Source organism: Gopherus evgoodei, chromosome 1, assembly GCF_007399415.2.
Source record: "Gopherus evgoodei ecotype Sinaloan lineage chromosome 1, rGopEvg1_v1.p, whole genome shotgun sequence".
Classification (NCBI taxonomy): Eukaryota; Metazoa; Chordata; order Testudines; family Testudinidae; genus Gopherus; species Gopherus evgoodei.
The window spans coordinates 170,468,533-170,486,955 of NC_044322.1; positions in this window are offsets into that span (position 1 = coordinate 170,468,533).

Consider the following 18,423-nt stretch of genomic DNA (forward strand, 5'->3'; position numbering starts at 1 on the left):
AATTTTATGGAGGCAAGAGATGAATGTACATATGAAGAAATTATGTTGTGATTAAGCAGTTATGATTTCCCCCCTAGCTTCTCGATTATGTTCAGTGTTCCCTTAAACAAAATGTCTGTCATTTCCCATATTTATAAAGGGACTGATGCTACTCCATATGATTTAAGCTACTTATGTTTTCAGTAAAGATGGCCACTACTATTTCCTAGATACTATAAATGTCCCTACTGAAAATGGCTATTGTTTTCAATGGGACTAGAGCAATAGTCTTCCCTTAGTTAAGCTAGCTGCCATTTCACTAGTCTTGTCATGTGAAAGTGAGGGTGCCCTTAGTAAATATATCTGCAGCTTTCCACAGTTTCTAAGGGAATTGAAGCCACACATTCCCTTCAGAGAACATGATGACTCTTTCCCTAAAGTTTTAGGCTCTGAAACATCAAACCTGACACTAATACAAGCAATCAAAACTTAGTGACAAATGATTGCAATGTGGAACCTGTGTTCTCTTGCTTGAGAGACCCATATAATCAAATTATAATGGTTTTTAATAAAACCAGTCTTTAAAATGTTTTCTTGTGTTTCTTTCAACAAAGAAAGCAGGAAGAATAGAACTTTCATCATGTGTAACCATAAGAATACCCCACATGTGTTGGCAGCAGGATTTGAACCTAAGAATTTCAGCTCCTCCATACAAATCTTCACCATCTGAGTGACTCCTAGCCTATGGGGAACAGCTACTAGAGTGGGGATGTGACACAATTATTTGCTAGACAGCAATAGAATCTTGAGGGAATCCAAATTTGTGGGTTCTTTCCCTGGGTCTTACAGAGGTTTGTGGTCTAGTGGTTAAAGCAGTGGTTTCACACAGGATACCCAAGCACACGTATTTAGAATCTCTTTTATATTGAAAGGTAATTGGATGAGACGGGTCTGCTAAATTAGGAACCTAGAATATACATCAAAATCCAAGGTCTGCCATGATGACTCTGCAACCTGTTAGTTAAATTATTTGTAAAACGGGGGTGAGAGTTAGAGTTAACACTTGAGTCTCTCTGTATGTGTTTGACTCAGCTAAAATGGAGTTAATTACAATTGGATACTTTCTGCACAAACCTATATGTTCACAGGTAAGTGCATGGTGTGTTATGTCAGCTCAGGGTAGTCAGATATATGGGGGCATAGGAGGGTTCACAAATGTGATTTTGTCCAAGATTTTTTTGAAATGTCACTTTTGCTCTTATATCAATGCTGAATATTTGCTCAGGTGGTAATTGAGATATTTGCGTTATACTGTGACAGTAATTATTGTTGTGTGCATATCTGTTGAAAACTACAGAAAGTTCCTTGTGAACAGGTGGACTGTGTTACTGGAAATAAGTTGTTTGACCTTTAGATATGGTTAGAGGGTATCCCATAAACTGACATTTCCTTGCTTTTAAGGGTTCACACTGGAGTTTAAACCTTAATCCCTTTTAAACAAAATGTGTGGAATACATGGATTGTTTGCAGTGTAGCTGTGTTGGTCCCAAAATATTACAGAAATAATGTGGGTAACAATATCTTGTCTTGGACCATCTGTTATTGGGGAAAGAGACAAGCCTCTCAGCTTTTGAGCTCAAAAGCTTATCTCTTTCACCAACAGCAATTCGTCCAAGACAAGATATTATGTCATCCACCTTGTCTCTCTAATTTATGGAGACAGTCACAAAGTTCTCATTGGACTAGATTTTGCTTTTATAATTTTATTTATCCTTCTAAAAATTTCTTTTTAGTAGAGCTAGTAAGAAAATAGAATTTCCCAAGAAACATACATTCCAATGTAGCGCCCCTCTCCACCTAGTTACCTTCTTTAATGCCAGTCCGCTTACAGGTTTTGTTGGTCAGGTCTGGGTTCTTTTGGATCCTGCCACCCACTCAGCAGGGTTTATCATCTTTCTTTTTTTCCTATGAAATTATTTGGCAGTGTCTCCACCCCCCTCACTCCTTCCTGTCAGGGTCAGCAGCGGAAAATTCTAACTACAGAGTAATCCTCACTTACTTGCCAGATAGTTAGAGACTTCCAAGAAAAAACACAAACCCATAAATATATATTCAACACAATAGTTATATTAAACAGGAGACAAACACAACATAACAGAGTGAAACACTATTTTTAGGGTCACCGATGCCCACACTGAAAATGTAAAATTAGTGTCCCGTTGGGACGCGTACTTTGCTGAGGCCCTTGATGACCTATAAAAAACAAAATTCTTCTTTGCAGTGGTTTAGCAGTGTGGCTGACTGGGTTCAGTACAGCCCAAAGGACTCACAAGTGGGAGGAAGTGGTAAATCCCTCCACAGGTGTAATAAGCAGCAGGTTATAAAATCCTCAAACCCTTACTCCCTGGCTTGCAGACACAGTTCAGGGAGTAGGGGGGCCCAAATTCCCTGACTAACTAACTAAAATCTGGTGCACTCACAAACTCCATGAATGATCCTCAGGTTCGAAGATGATGCTGGACTCCTCCGTCACATGAGAGGGGCTGCTGTTTGCAGGCAGGGATCCTTTTGAGGCAGGAATCAGGCTGCGTTGGTGCCAGGATTTCCCCTCACTAAAAAGGGGTGCAGGACTCAAGGTGTAGGTCAGGAGCCATCAACCTCTGGCACATGTGTCGCCAGGGTAAGAAGGGTGGCGGGAAGAGCCGCAGGCCAAGGGGTGTACTGGCCGAGGCTTCCCGCCACCCACATTGGCGAACTGCGGCCAGTGGGAGCCGCGATTGGCTGAAACTGCCAACGTGGCAGGTAAACAAACTGGCTTGGCCTGCCAGGGTGCTTACCCTGGCGAGCCACGTGCCAGAGGTTGCTGACCCCAGGTCTAGGTTATACAACTACACTAACATCCAAACTGTAGCCTCCTAGCCCAGCCTCCAGTCACACACTCAGCAGGCAGCTTCCCTGGGCTAGCAGACAGAGCAGAGCTGACCACGTGGTGACTGGTCTCACCCAGGGAGTTAGAGGGCTTGGCTGGGGAAATTTCCCAGCAAACACTACAAATTGGGAATCCTCAGGGGAATGAAAAAAACCGTCTGAGGGATCTGCTGTCAGGTTCATAGAGGCCTGTTCTCAGGGGGAACCCTGCATGCGGGCCTGGGACTCACCAGCTCCCCACAGAGCCAGTCCCTGCCCTTTTCCTGGCTGACTCCAGACTGACTCCAAAAATGGCTTCTCTCCTTTTCTAATCTACCTGGGACAGGTATCTCACTCCCTATTGGCTGCTGGGCAGACTCTGAGTTTGCCCTAGCTCGCCCTCCCTGAGCTGCCGGCAGACAGAGCTCCAGGAATCTAGGTAATCTCCTTGGGGGTTACACCAATATTTAGGGAAAAAAGATCTGAATCATAATCAAAAGTTGAACCTACTAAGTTGAACCTCATAATAATAATACTTTGCACTTCCACATTGTCTTTCACATAGGAAGCTCAAAGTGCTTTACAAAGGTGCATAAATTTTCAGTTATGGAAATCCTTTCAATCTTAGTTCAAAACAGGTTTGGGAACTTTTGTGAAAGAATCAGTTCAAATAGAGGGGCAGGCCTGGAATCTGAAAAAGAGTGGGTTTTTTTTGTTTTTTTGAAAACACACTGTTTTCCCATGGCTGAATCATATCGCAGTTCCCTTATGCAAACTTCAGGTGCAATTGATTGATACCTATTTGCACAGATCCTCACTAGTTTACTGTGTAATTATCAACCCAGACCTAAATGTGTGATAGAGCTAGGTGTCTAAAAATGTAGATAAGGATCTAGTGAGATTTACAAATGTGCCTAAACAGATTAGGAGCTAATTCTCGTTGAAAGTCAGTGTATTTAAGGCAGGATCTGCTCCAACTTTTTTGCCCCCCAAAGCAGCGAAGAGGTAAAAAAAAAAAAAAAAGCCATGCCACCGAATTGCCAACGAAGACCTGGACATGCTGCCCCTTTCCATTGGCTGCCCCAAGCATCTGCTTCCTGCACTGGTACCTGGAGCCGACCCTGACTTAAGGGGACAAGGTGGATGAGGTAATATCTTTTATTGGACCTGTGGCACTCAGAAGCTTTTCTCCTTCACCTACAAAAGTTGGTCCAATAAAAGATTTTACGTCCACCCCCCAGGTCTCTCTCATATCCTGGGACTAACATAGCTACAATGACAATGTATTTAGGTACATTTATAAATCCCACTAGGTGTCTGTCTGCGGCTTTAGGACATAAATACCTTTGTGAAGTTGGACAAAAATAAGGGACACAATTATTCATTTAGGAAACTAGACTTTCCCTGGGATACATTCTATAAATGTAAATGATTATTCACTTCTGATTTAAATGATTCCCAACAATCAAAGTGAGGGGACATCATATTAATGTGGAATGTGAGTAACTCTGGGTCTAAAATGAGACATACTTCCAAATGAGGAACATAGTAAGTATGATTCACTGGTAGTCCAGCATCGTAAATGGGCAGAAATCATAATTTTAAGGCAACAACAGAACTCTTATCTCAGAAAAATTTCCCCATGTGAAATTGGATTATAATTATTATGAGTCTCTGCACAAAATAATAAGACAATCCCTAATAGGTGGGTGAATTGCAGGAGACTATAAGCTTCTTCCAGGAACTCACACAAACTAGGCCTCAGTTCTGATGTACAAGAGAATTATCATCTCAAGGAAACAAATTTCCTTTTCCAAAACTGGAATACAATTAGGTGTATGAGCCAAAATCTAAAATAATAATAATAGAATAGTTCTTAACAGCTATGTGTATTAGAGAAAATAGTGTACTGTACAAAGAGAGGAAGACAGACGGGGGTGGGGCTAAGTAAAACTGTGTTTTTTCTGATCTGATTGTTCCAACTGAATCAGAAAGCTCAACTCAACTGTAGCCACTTTTTCTCTGACAAAACAAATGAAAATGCCTTCTGCTGATCTTGATTGACCAGTTTGATAGCCCATATGGGGACACCAAAGCAATACTAAGTAGGTTCCATTATATGACCTGGTCTACCCTAACAATGACATTAATTACATGATGTACAGCAATCTGATAAAGCTCTGATATATCTAAATACAATAAAACATCTTGGCTAAGGATGAGTCATTGATGCAAACCATGGCTGGTTGACTGAAACAGATGTAACTTAAAGCAAAGCTTTTTTCAAATTCTAAGAGTGTGCCTACACTTACTGGAGGATCAATGAGAGGCAATCAATGCATCAGCAGTCGATTTAGCGGGTCTCATGAAGACCATTAAATCAACTGCAGATTGCTCTCCCATCGACTCCTGTATTCCTCTGGATTGAGAAGAGTAAGGGGAGTCAAAGGGAGAGTATCTCCCATCGACATCGCATAGTATGGCCCCCATGCTAAGTAGATCTAACCTACATCGATTTTAGTTACACTATTCATGTAACTCAAATTGTGTAGCATTGATCGAATTTCCCCTGTAGTGTAGACAAAGCCTAAGTTTCAGATGAAGTTTGTACAGCTTTCTTATTATTGTACTTACTTTACAGGTGGGAAAAACCAAGGCACAGAGGTTAACTATCTTGTCCAACAAAATACAATAAGTCAGTGGCAGCGATAACACAACTCAGCGCATCTGAATCCTATTCCCCTGCTTTAACTACATATAATGCTGTTCCCTGATAGACCATCAAAGTAACTAAAAGGAGAATGTGAAATAAAGCGGGCAGGAATGAGGCAGAAGGAGTTAATACAGTAGTTGAGATGGAAAATTCAGATCAGCATTTTGCTTTCCAAAGCACTTTAAGGTAGGGAGTGTTCAGATTTTGAATTCCAGTTCAGTTCATCACAGATACAGACTTCCAGAGGTGCTCAGAATCCCATTTGTGTAAAAATAGAAAAACTCATTTAGCTACATAAAACCTACTTAGGTTCCTATTTTTGAGAATCTTGGCTACTGCTGATGAGATACTTGCTCATATCCCTGGGCTCATTATGATGAATGGAATGGAGCAGGGAGACCTATGGAGTGATTCACCATCACCTCCTACGTTTATCATCACACAAAGCTGTGTGACTTTTTTTTGGATAAATAGTTTTTGTTGAAAAAATGCAGTTTTGGATTGATTGAAACTTCTTGTGAATTTAGGGAATAGTTTCATCCAAAAAAAAATTCAAAACATTTCATTCTGAAGTTTTCAAAATGAAATATTACAACTTCATTTCAGAAAGAGATTTGAATTAGAAATTTAGCTAGATTAATTTTTTAAAGGGCTAAAACAAAACAAAAACAAAATGAAACAAAAACAGAGAAAAAACAAATAAGAAACCCCAAACAATGTGGGTAAAATGAAATGTTTCAATCAACCTGAAACAGGTTTTTTTAGTTTTTCATTTTAGTCAGAAATTTCCTTGTGTTGGGCCGACCCAAAACAATTTTTTTTTCCTATATTTTTCAGTTAGCCACAGAACTGAAAAATAAATTATTCACTCAGCTCTAATCACACACGGGGCTGGTAAATGTTTGGCAGAAATATATTTTTCAGAGAAAACCTGCTGTGTCCTGGGATCCCTTAAATGTTGGTAGAGCTGGGACAAGTACACACTCTCCAGAGAGCAGAAGGGGGATATTTTGTGTCCTGAAATCTTGTCTATTATAATATATGATTTGGCTTAGATTGGAACAATTTCCATTAAATGACGTCCATGATTTATCGACTAACCTGGGCAGCCATAATCTTTCTCCCATTGTCTTTCTGTTGACTACAAGTGGGAGCTGGATCAGGACTTACACATCTCTATAAAGCTATGTATGTTATACAATATTGGTTGGTGATGCTACTTTACATGCATTCTATAATTTTTTATGCCTTGTTCAGTCTTTCACTCAGAAATGTCTGTGTTTTATAGTGAAGGAATTGGGTATTGTCAGTCTTGATTCAGTTTTCAATGTCAGCGGTACCTTTCAGCTTGATAGGAAACAGTGCTCAACAATGCTTATTGGCTTTTTCTTTTTTTTTAAATTACAGTTTGTGCATAACAGTTCTTGAAGACAATATTTAGGTGAATTATAAACCTCAGACATATAAGTACACAAATCTCAAAGGGAACTGGGTTTATAATCATACAATGTCTATAAAAAGACTAAATGTAAAGAGTATACTTACGATGTCTGGAAGGTGTCTGGAAGAAACCAAACTTCTCTAAACTGCCTGGGTTTGTATTTTTACTTAATTATTGTAGAGATGTGTTCCTCCCTGAGCTATAAACTAGAATATGCTATCTCAACAACAACAAAAAGGTTCAAATATGAATGTTTCCAGGAAAACCATATCAGCTTGTCTCTGGTATGATTTTCATTCTATCAAAGCTAATCTCCTACAATGAATAAGAGAACTTTTCCAAAGCATAAATTGTGTGTAAATTACAGTGAAAGGCTTATGTAGCTCGGTTAATGAAAATATCCAAAATATTTGAAATAATGGAAAATATTTTGTCATTTATGGCGTAGCTCTCTAGTTTCTCTCATTCTCTTCCCTGTCTACAATCCTGGAGGGACCATGTCTGAAAGCAATGATTAAAAAGTTCTCTCATATCCTGGATTCTAAGAGGTGCTGGCTATGCAGTGTGGATTATGGCTGTAGGGAGGAAGCCTAGAAGTTGGCCCCACCCCAGGCAGCATCATGATTCCTAGGGGCCCAGGGCAGGCTCTTCCCATTTAAAGACTTCTATTAGTTTACTTTGGAGCCTTCATTAAATTCTGGTATTGGCTGGCAGACGGAAGGGCACAACCCATAAAATGTGGCAGAAGATGAAAATACACTCTTTCCTGGCTACTCTGCTGCTTATCGAGAGTAAAGAACTGGTTTGGGTAAAATTGAAAAACAACTTTCTTCCAGTTTTTCCCTCTTGCTGTAGAAGTGGTTCTCATTGTTACTGAGTAGCAGCTATCAGTTGTCTCTCATCCTGTTCCTCTACTCCAGGGGTCAGCAACAAATGGCACGCAGCCCATCAGGGTAATCCACTGGCGGGTCACGAAACATTTTGTATATGTTGACCATTCACAGGCCACCATTCCCAGCCAATGAGAGCTGCAGGGGACCGTGCTTGTGGATGGTAAATAAAAACAAAATGTCTCGTGGCCCACCAGCAGATTACCCTGATGGTCAGTGTGCTAAAGTCTGCTGACCCTGTTCTAGTCTGCTTGCTAGCTGCTTCCCTAACACAATGGGGAGAAACAGCAGGGAATCAAGAAGGAAGTATACAAAAAGGGTTTCCACTGACTGAGAAAATGGAGGCTGTACAGAACTGGCCATCACCAAACAGTCATAGACGTGATCGGCTCCTATTACAGAAGGTTCATTTGTGGGTTTGACAATATCGCAAAAGCAGAACACAGTTCGTGTGAGAAAGGGGAAAATATTTCAGTGGTCAGTAGAGTGTGATGTAGCATTGTTAGAGCTAAAAAAGGCTCTTGGGACTGCCCCTGTCATAACTGCTTTCATATTAGGCACAAACACTTGTGCTTATGGTTTGGGTGAAACGAGAACACAGGTGACTTGAGGTTGGTACAATTTTAATAGCAAAAGTCTATGTTTTCCTGAGATAAATTATTGCACCACCCAAAAGGAAATCCTAACAGTGGTTAAATCTATAAACATTTTCATCACTATTTGTGTGGGAGGATGTTTTACGGCCAGGACAGACCATGCTTCCCTACAATGGCTCTTTACAGCCAGAAATCCTGAGGGACAGCCTCAGGTAGGAGAAACTGCAGTGCTCTGATTTCACAATTACATCCAGGCCCAGCCATAAGCATGGTAATGCTGATACCTTGTTGGGAGGCTAATCGCAAACATTGCTGTAGGCAAGGAGTCAGTTGCTCATAAAGATGGGTGTGTCTCTCTTCCTCTAATTCACTGAAGTGCCCACATTCCTGTGTCATCTACTGGAACAATGCAGATAGGGTTGCAGGAGTGGTCTCCAGACCAACGAATAACTGCCTAATAAGAGGATATCAGGATAATGTGTGATTGGAAAATTAACCAGGGCCACCCTGGAATGTAGTGTCTCCTCACAATACCACACTGGGAAATCTTGCAGTTTAAAGACGAAATATTTTGTATAGAAGATGGGAGAAGCCAGCAGTTGATGGGTACAGGTATCAGCTAGTTGTACCAGATATATTGAAAAAAGGAGGTTCTGAGGTTATGTCATGGTCTTAAAACTACTGGAGATTTTGGGGTTGCAGAAAGCTAACGGAGAATGTGTAGTGGGTAAAATGTAGAAAACTGGTTCAGAAAATATGAAGTTTGCATTGCAAAGAATGGTCCCCCTAAAACTAGGACAGCCCTTTGCAGAAGTTTCTTGTGAGCACACCAATGGAGCACATTGTCATTTATGTCCTGAGATAGAGGCTGGCAATCCATATTTGCTGGTTGCTATGGACTACTTTATAAAATGGCCTGAGACTATCCAATACGAAATCTAGAGGCTGTCAGAGTAGCAGAGGTCCTAGTGAATGAACTGAGATCATTCACCGCATTTAGGATCCTGAGTGAGTTTACACAAAGAGCAAGGAAGTAACTTTGAATGCAAAGTGTTTGAACACATTTCTGAGCTTCCAGGAATCCACAAAATTCTCACCACCTCTGCACACCCACAATCCAATAGCATGGTGGAAAAGATCAATAGGACTTTGGGGGTTCAGCTGACTCCTTCTGTATAACAGCACAAAGGGACTGGGAACCAACATATCTCCTTTCTTTTGATGGCTTATAGAACAGTAGCCAGTGAAAGGACAAAGTATATTCCAGCTCACTTCATGTTTGGGCATAAGCTAAGGACCCCAGCAAACCTCTTGTATGCAGTTCCAGAGGAAGAACAAAAGGATTTGAACTATTTGGACTATGCAGAAGCCCCAGAATCCTAAACTGAAGAAGCTCACATCTTCGTTAGGGAAAACTTGAGGATAATTTCTGATAAATTAAAAGGCCATACGAAGGCCCTATAAAATGAAAAGGTCAATGAAAAGATGTAAGGAAAGCTTTAAAAAAAGAGGTCCTGGACTAGTTCTAAAATCCTCACAGAAAGAAAAGGTAGGATTTCTAAAATGGATAAACTCTGAGCAGCACCCTATAAAGTATGCACCTGAATAAATGAAATGGGGCACAGATTACAACAGAGTCCCAGGACTAAACCCAAAGTTATCTATAAGAACCATTTCAGAAGATATGGGCTGCCCCTTCTCTCCACAAACTGAGAATGTAGCTGTGGGTGAGGACTGTCAGAGACAGCAAGTTGCACAGAAACAATAGACATACCGCCGGGGCACACTGAAAGGAAACCCCAGGAGAGAAAAGCCCCAAAGGGATTTGGGTGGGCATAAAATTTTTGTGTGTTGGTAATATGAAAATATCCTGACAGAGAGTCTGTGTATATGTAAATATTTAAGCTTGTATCCTTTGAAATTTATTAAATTATTTCTTTTCTTTCTCTTTTGCATAGCTTATTTGAGGAAGGGGGTGTTGGGTGAAAAGTTGTTATGGGCGGAGTTTAAAAAAACTCGACGATGGTGGGACCCCAACACCCTTCAGTTAGCAAATCTCCCAGGATTAATTGATCACAACCCCCCACCTACTACCAAAGGATTACATGAACTGCCCAGGAATTTTAGATTGGGTGGGAGAAAGGACTTCGCTGAGAATTGTTTTGGCTAAAAGTGTATGTGAGGGAAGGGAGAACAGAGGCAAAAAGCAAGAAAACAAAATTTGAGAGATTATTTTGTTGGGTCTGGTGTTGGCTGAAGAGAATTGGGGCTATAATAAACTATTCTTTGTTTCTGATTTCTTGTGCATTTGGATAAGCAAGGCCTTGTACATTTGCTGTAAATAAGACTGCATCAAAGAAATTACCAGGCTCCGTCACCAATTTCTGCCCCCAACTAGAACATTCCCAAGGCCCTGAACTTTGACTAAAAAAGGTCAACAACATTAAAATACAATTCCCTTGCTTATTAATGAATGAAACAATAAAGGGAGTCGTATCGGCAAACAAGTTACAATAACAACTTTTATACAAGATCATTTACAGTACTGGTATTACACAATAGCACTGTCACCTGACAGAACAAAATGTTACTGACATCACTTAACTTGTAACAGAAGACTGATAAAGCCTAACGATAGAAGGCCTGATTCTGAAAAATGCCTTTTAGGACTAAAGCCTTCATTTATTAAAAAAACTGGTCTTGTCTTCTGCTTATTTTGTCATATTCAAGTGTTCAGACATTCCACAGACTTAATGCTTTAAGCAGTGATTCTGCAGTCTCTTTTCTCTTAATTGCATTACAGTTTTCACAGGTACTTGATTGTGACATTCTTTTTTAATGTGTGGTCCTTGGATATGGTCTTCCAAAGCAAATATTTTTATAGCTTCTGATGGAGCCATTCAAACTGCATGACATGAAAACATAACAATGACTATCAATTAAATCTCACTTAGTTGTTGGACTGTGATTTTCAAAGGTTAAAGTTCTCTTTCTAGCTATTAACTGATGTTTAATTCCCCTCTCTCCCTCCCCTTCCCATTTACAGGCTAGTTAAAGGGGTAACAAAACTAGTGTTTTCTGTGGGAACTAATAATATTATATTTCCAATGGAAAAAAGGTTGAAGGATTAAGAAAGGGATAATTCACACTAGTGATTTGCCATGCTTTACTGGTTTCTGAGACGTTTTAAGTTTTGCCCTCAGCTGGCATTCTAGCCCCATATAAATATGTGCTATACAGCAATCCTCATTATTTGTTGAATAATGTTTCATGTGATTGTCATACATTGTTAGTTATCTCATTATATCCTGGTGCTTGGAGATGACATTTTCATTATGGACATTAACTTTTTTATTTGGGTTTTGAAACTTGCTTCATCTGGCTGAACTAAGATGCCTTTTAAAACATAATCCATGTTCGTTCCTATTTTGAATGTTAAAATAAACAAAGATCATGCATTTTTCACTGCTGAGGTACCTTTCATGTGGTTAGCCTGCTGCCACTTTAGTAATGTCAGACACTACTGTAAACACACAGCACATATGCTAATGAAAGACTAATATTGAATATACTTACTGCAACATAGAATAGATATTTATGCATATCTCTGTATAGATGAATACATTTAAAATTGCCATTTGAATAATGCATAGTAGATTAAAGACATAGGAAATACAAAATCAGAGGCTTTATTATTATTTATTTGCATTGCAGTAGCACTTCTCAGCTACAGTTATTGAGTGGAATCCCCTTGTGCTAGATACAGTACAAACCCCCCAAACCTTAGAGTCTAAAAGGCATTGGTTCTTTATATCTTGATACGCATAGCTTTACATCTTGATTCACATATGTTAAGGTGGGAGGAAGCTAAGAAGGAAACAAAACTTTCTGTTAACAGTGGTGTATTTCTTCTTTCCATCCATTGAACCACAATGTTTGTATACTGTTATGTAATGTTACAAACAGAGGTTGTCAGATGTGCTATTAGTACCAAACTGGTAAATATTGCACTGGTTTGTTTCCTATCCAGTTAAGTTTACTTTTGTTTTGACAGTCTCATGCAGCATGTGTGAAAAGGAGTAATAACAGTGTCCCAAAAAGTGTACCATAGAGGTGATCAGAGTAATAATATTTATATTAATATTAAGTTTCTGACCAAATATCTTTCACTATTTTTCAGTTGTTAGAATGTGGGTAGGGTTTGTATTTTAAAAAACTTCAATTATTCTTTCCAACAATTACTTTAATATGTAGAGCGGGTTGTCATTTTCTTCGGGGGAGGGGTGGTTCCATTAATTTATTTCATGAAGCTTTAATAGTTCAAAGGAAAACTTCAGTGAGAAAATAAGTGTTATTTGGTATTGTAAGCTTTGTGTAAACAACAACTTGAGTTATTTGTATTTAGAATTCTTAAATTCCGTATGTGTAATTGTTAAAATAGTAATCCAGCATGATTTGTCTTCTCGTTGAGAGTGCTTCCTTTTTGTTCTTTTAGTTTCTGTTCTGGCAAATGGTTTAGTTTTAAAGTTTAAAGCTACTTTTGGCAGGCCAAACTAACAAAAGCCACATCCATCATGGTTATAACCAAAAACAAACAAGAAATAGTCTTGTTTCCTAGAATTATCTTTCTTTTCCCAAAATCTGTACAAAGTAAAACAGTTATATAAAACAACTTTGGGAGAAAAAAGTTGATTTGCTTGCCCACTTCACTTTCTATAGATACTCTTTAGTTTAATTGGCTGTTTTTCTGCTCAGTCTCTCATGATACTCAGAAAGAATATGGGTTATTTACTCTCCCCTGTTGACTTGGCCTGGCTGAGGAGTAGAATGATGGCTGATACCTTTATGACTGGAATTATAGGACAAGTTTGCCTGTGATAGAAGGGAACTGTGGACTTGATGACTGAGGAAGTGCCTTCCAGTTCTATGTAGGTCTGGGTGACTAATGGAATTTTTGGTTTCCTGGCAATTCTAAAAACACATTTTGGGTAAAACTGAAAACACAATTGTAGTTTTCACATGAGCCCCCTTAAGCCTCCTATATTTGGCACAGGGGATACCTGAAGAATACTGTGAAAGCTGTGGCAACATTTATTTAGTTAGAAAGGCAATTGATAAATATATTTGAGAGTGTCTATATCAGGGGTCAGCAACCTTTCAGAAGTGGTGTGCCAAGTCTTCATTTATTCACTCTAATGTAAGGTTTTGCGTGCCAGCAATACATTTTAACGTTTTTAGAAGGTCTCTTTCTATACATCTATAATATGTAACTAAACTATTGTTGTATGTAAAGTAAATAAGGTTTTCAAAGCTTTTAAGAAGCTTCATTTAAAATTAAATTAAAATGCAGAGCCCCCCCAAACCGGTGGCCAGGACCCAGGCAGCGTGAGTGCCACTGAAAATCAGCTCGCGTGCCACCTTCGGCACTCGTGCCATAGGTTGCCTACCCCTGGTTTATATAATGAAAACCACTCACACATTTTCTGCTTTATGGCCAGTACTATAAAATGAATAGCAAGCAAACCATGCTACAGTTTGGTTGAAAGTAGAACCACCTGCTAGCTGTTCAAATTGCCTCCCAGTGGGCTGTCACGTGTCTTCACAACCTGTTGCAAAAATAATATTAAATACGTTCTGCAATAGACTATAAGAATTAAAGGAATATTAGGATCTACTGAGTTTTTGAGTCTACTTAAAGATCTTTCCATATATGTAAATAAACAGTCTACACTGTTGTTTTAATAAATAAAAATGTTATTTTTTTTTTAAATAAATCTTACTAAATCCTTAAACCAGAATTGTGCTGTGTAATAACACCATCACTGTTACATTATGTCACTGTGCTAATGCAGTACACATGGAGAAACATGTGTCACACAGCTAAGTACACCGCAGAGTGAGTGGAATGAGATGATCTCATTCTGTTTTCTGTCTACTGTTCCTATAAACATAGAGGAGGCCTCACCTGCTGCAGGGGCAGCTGTGGGGCAACTGACATCCTATGTTTTCAGCTCAGATGCAGAATGTTGCAGCATGAATCCCTAGGGCTAGAGACTGCCAAATCTTACTCATCAGGGGTAGGATTTTCAAAAGCATCTAAGTGACTTATACGCCCGTAACTTGTGATTCTAAGTCACTTGAAAATCCCCTCTCCCAACCCCAAATTGATTTAAAGGAATCATTTGCACTATGAGGTAACACCCTATTATGTGTAAAGGTGAAAGAATCAGGCTCTGTCTTCTTTCTTCATGAGGATTTCTGATACGTTGTCTTCCTTATTTCAAATTAAATCATCTACGAGGAAAAATACTTGCCTCACTCTATGTGCTCTAGAAATAATCCTGAAGAAACAGGATAACTGAATTATCTTCAGACAGCTGATTCTTCCACCCATCTAAGGAGTTCCTCACTTGTAGAGGAATCATCACTTGTTTGTCCAATATGTCTGTGACTAGAGAGTAGATCATTCTGAGCCAGCCCTAGAAGCAGGGGAGATATAGCCTTGCATGAATGGTCACTAAGGTGCAAGCTTCTGTGTGTCCCAGGAGCTGAAGACAGTTTCTCATTGTGGTTCAAGGGTTCCCCTGAACTACCCATACTATATGTGGCAAGATTACAAATCTGTCTAAGGGAAGATAGGTTCTGGCTGTCAGTGAGTCCAAATATACCCCTATAAACTGTGTCTTCTTTATAGGGGTTAATGTGGACTTTTGTTTTACAAATGCAAGGCTGGAACAGAGCAAAGGCTGTCTAGTTGGAAGCTAACATGACTTCATAGGACCAGCCCTTGAGTAGCAAGTCATCAAGATATAGGAAGACTAGGATCTCTTCTTGTCAGAGGTCAGCAGCCACTTCTGCTAGCACTTTTGAGAACACTCTTGGGGCTGAGGAAAGGCTAAAGGGAAGCACTTGTATTGGAAATGATCCTGGCCTATAGCAAAGAATAGCTATTTCCTGAGCAATTGGTATATCATTAAATGGAAATAGGCATCTTGTATGTTGAGAGCTAAAAACCAATCCCCTATCTCTAGTGAAGGAATTATAGCTGCCAGAGTCACTATACTGAACTGAGAAGTTATTGAGCTAAAATTGGTCTCCACCCTTTGTTCCTCTTTGCCACAGGAAACACTTAGAGTAAAATCTTTTTCCCTTGTGAGGAGGAAGATCCAGCTCTATTGCTCATAATCTAGGGAGTTTACTTCTTGTCTCAATAAAAACTCTTGAGAGGGGTCCCTGAAGAGAAATAGGGAGGGGGGTTAAAGGTCAAATGGATGGTATAGCCTGATTTTATGACCTCTACCACCCACTTGTCTGTAGTGATCCACCTTCAAGCATATTAGAAATAGGCAAGACTGTCTTTTAAAGCAGGGGAGGTGGGATAATGTACATATCTGTATATCCAGAGGGGCAGGAGGATTTGAACTCTTGACCAACCCATCAAAACTGTTACTTCGAAGATGTCTGGTTGGTTGTGGAGAGTGGGTGGACAAGCAGCCCCCCATCTCTGAAATCTGTATCCTTCTCTGGGACCCCAGTAGATGTATGGAACCTGAAAAACTGAGCAGAATGTGATCTCTAGGCAGTCTGTGACCAGCTAAATCTTTTCTTATTTGTAGGTGTATATACGTCCAGGGGTTGCAAAGTAACCCTAGAGTCCTTTACAGTGTGCAAACACTCATCCGTGGTTTCCAAGAACAGTTTAAGATGATCAAAGGGGAGGTTCTGCATAGTGTTCTTTACTTCTCTCGGAAACCCTAGTTACAGAGCTATGATGCCCTGCGCACAAGCACCGCTATGGAGATGGAGCTGGTAGCAGAGTCCACAGCACCTAAGGATACCACATGCATCGATACCTTTGGTTGGGCTGGACGCAGAGGTTCTAATGGCTGGGCTGAACTTGACAGTGCAAGTCCCAAACATCTATACTTGCCCCCCTTGCTGGTAGACAATACATAGGCCCTATTGGAGCCTGTCTCTGCTTCATGCTGTGGGACTTTATGGCCCTGCCAGTGCTGGAAGAGGAGCCCTTCAACTCAATAGTACCGAGCTAAGAGATCAAACTTCATACACTGTAGTTCTCACCAGGATCCTGAGCTTTTTCAGATCTGGCTCCTTAAAGTAAGAGTCTGCTCTCTTCTGTTTGGAAGCCTTCAAAGCCTTCCCCTTCTTAGGGGAATCCTGTGCCAATGTAGAAGTGACACTGGATCTGTCTGGAGGCAGGTGTACAGGGGTGCGGAGGGGTGTCTCCTGACCTATCTCAGAAGCTGGCTGAAGGGAGCATTCCTTTCTTCACAGTTTGAGTTTATTTTTTCCTTGCTCTGGGTATGAGGTCCAGGCAGACGTTGCACTTCTGGGTGATGTGGGACTCCCCCAAGCAATGGACACCCTACCCTTGGAGTGGTCATCATTCCCATCATTCTTGGCAGGGGAGGCAACATTTAAAACCTGGCAAGCCAGGCATGCCCTGCCAGGAAAAAAAATAAGTCTCTCAAAGCGGAAAGAGAAGCAAAACAATCTTCTCATTACTTATTTAACTAACTATAACTATGCCAATGACTATCAATAGAGACACTAGACAAGCCAAGGCATGCTGAAAGCAGACATGCTAGGGCTCTGTCTCAGAGAAGGAACTGAGGGTGATTCACCTATGTACCCCTATATAGCCTCAGTATCTGGCACAAGGAGGCAGAGGACTCAAGTGAGGGGTGCATGGACTCTGATAACTGATCAAGTACTTGAGAAGAGCTTGCACACTTGACGTGAAGCACCCACAGGGACACTATTCGAAGAAGAATTTGAGAGTTGCAGATTTGGTTTTGTTCTGATGTGCAATGAAATTTGAAGTTTTTCATTATAAAACATGAGGGGAAGAGAGAGAGACTGAGACTAGGTCCCTGTTCCAAATCAGGCAGAATAGGGACTTGAATCTTGTTTCTATTAGTATTGATCAGAAAGTCTGTTCTGAAACCCAGAAATCTTCCTGATAAAGTGTTAAGTTGTCCTAACGACATGCATGTGAGTTGGGAAACTGAGGCAGAGGCAAGGTCAGATGCTGGTTTGGGGTACACCCTGTTACAGCTCCTTGCTACTCTAATTTATAATCACATAACTCAATTGATTACAATAGACTAGCATGGTTGTAAAAATATATGTCCTAGTCTTATGTTATTAACCGTAATAAAATAACACTTGCTAACATATGCAAGAAGGCAATAAATTGGTTTAAAATTCCACTCCTCAATTTCTGTTCTGCAGTTCCTCCCACATACTAGAATTGTGTGAAACTTTTTTAATGAGTCTGGAAACCAGACAAAACTGCTTAATTTAAGATTATTACAAATCTGAAATTTGGGCCATAGAACCACAAACTGAATTTTGAGCAAGTCTTGGCCAAATTTCAAATGAATATGGCCCACTTTACTGTTTTAGGGGGAAACTCGAAGAATACTGGTAGTTTTGACCCAAAACCACATGAAATTTGGCAATGTTAGTTGAGTTTCTTTGTGAGTTTTAGGGTTCATTCAAACCCAGAATTCAAAGTTAACCCCAGGATTTATGTATTGAGATAGAAATAAACTGAGGAATTAAATCCATACAAAGAAAAATGCTTGTATGTAGCCCTGTTAATTGGAACTGTAGAGATCTGCATGGCTCATTATTCATCTGCCTTCATCATGAAGCCTTCTCTGTGCCAGACAATCATTTCCCCCAATTTAACATTAGTAAACATACCTCCAGGAGCTAATATATCAATAAATCAATGCCAAGATTTAAATAAAGCAAAAAAGTTATTTACTTTCTTGGATGTCCCATGCTATAGCTAATTTTAAAAAGTCATTTTTAACTACAACGTTTTCATTTCAAGGTTTCAAAACAGAAAAAAAAACTGTAGTTTTC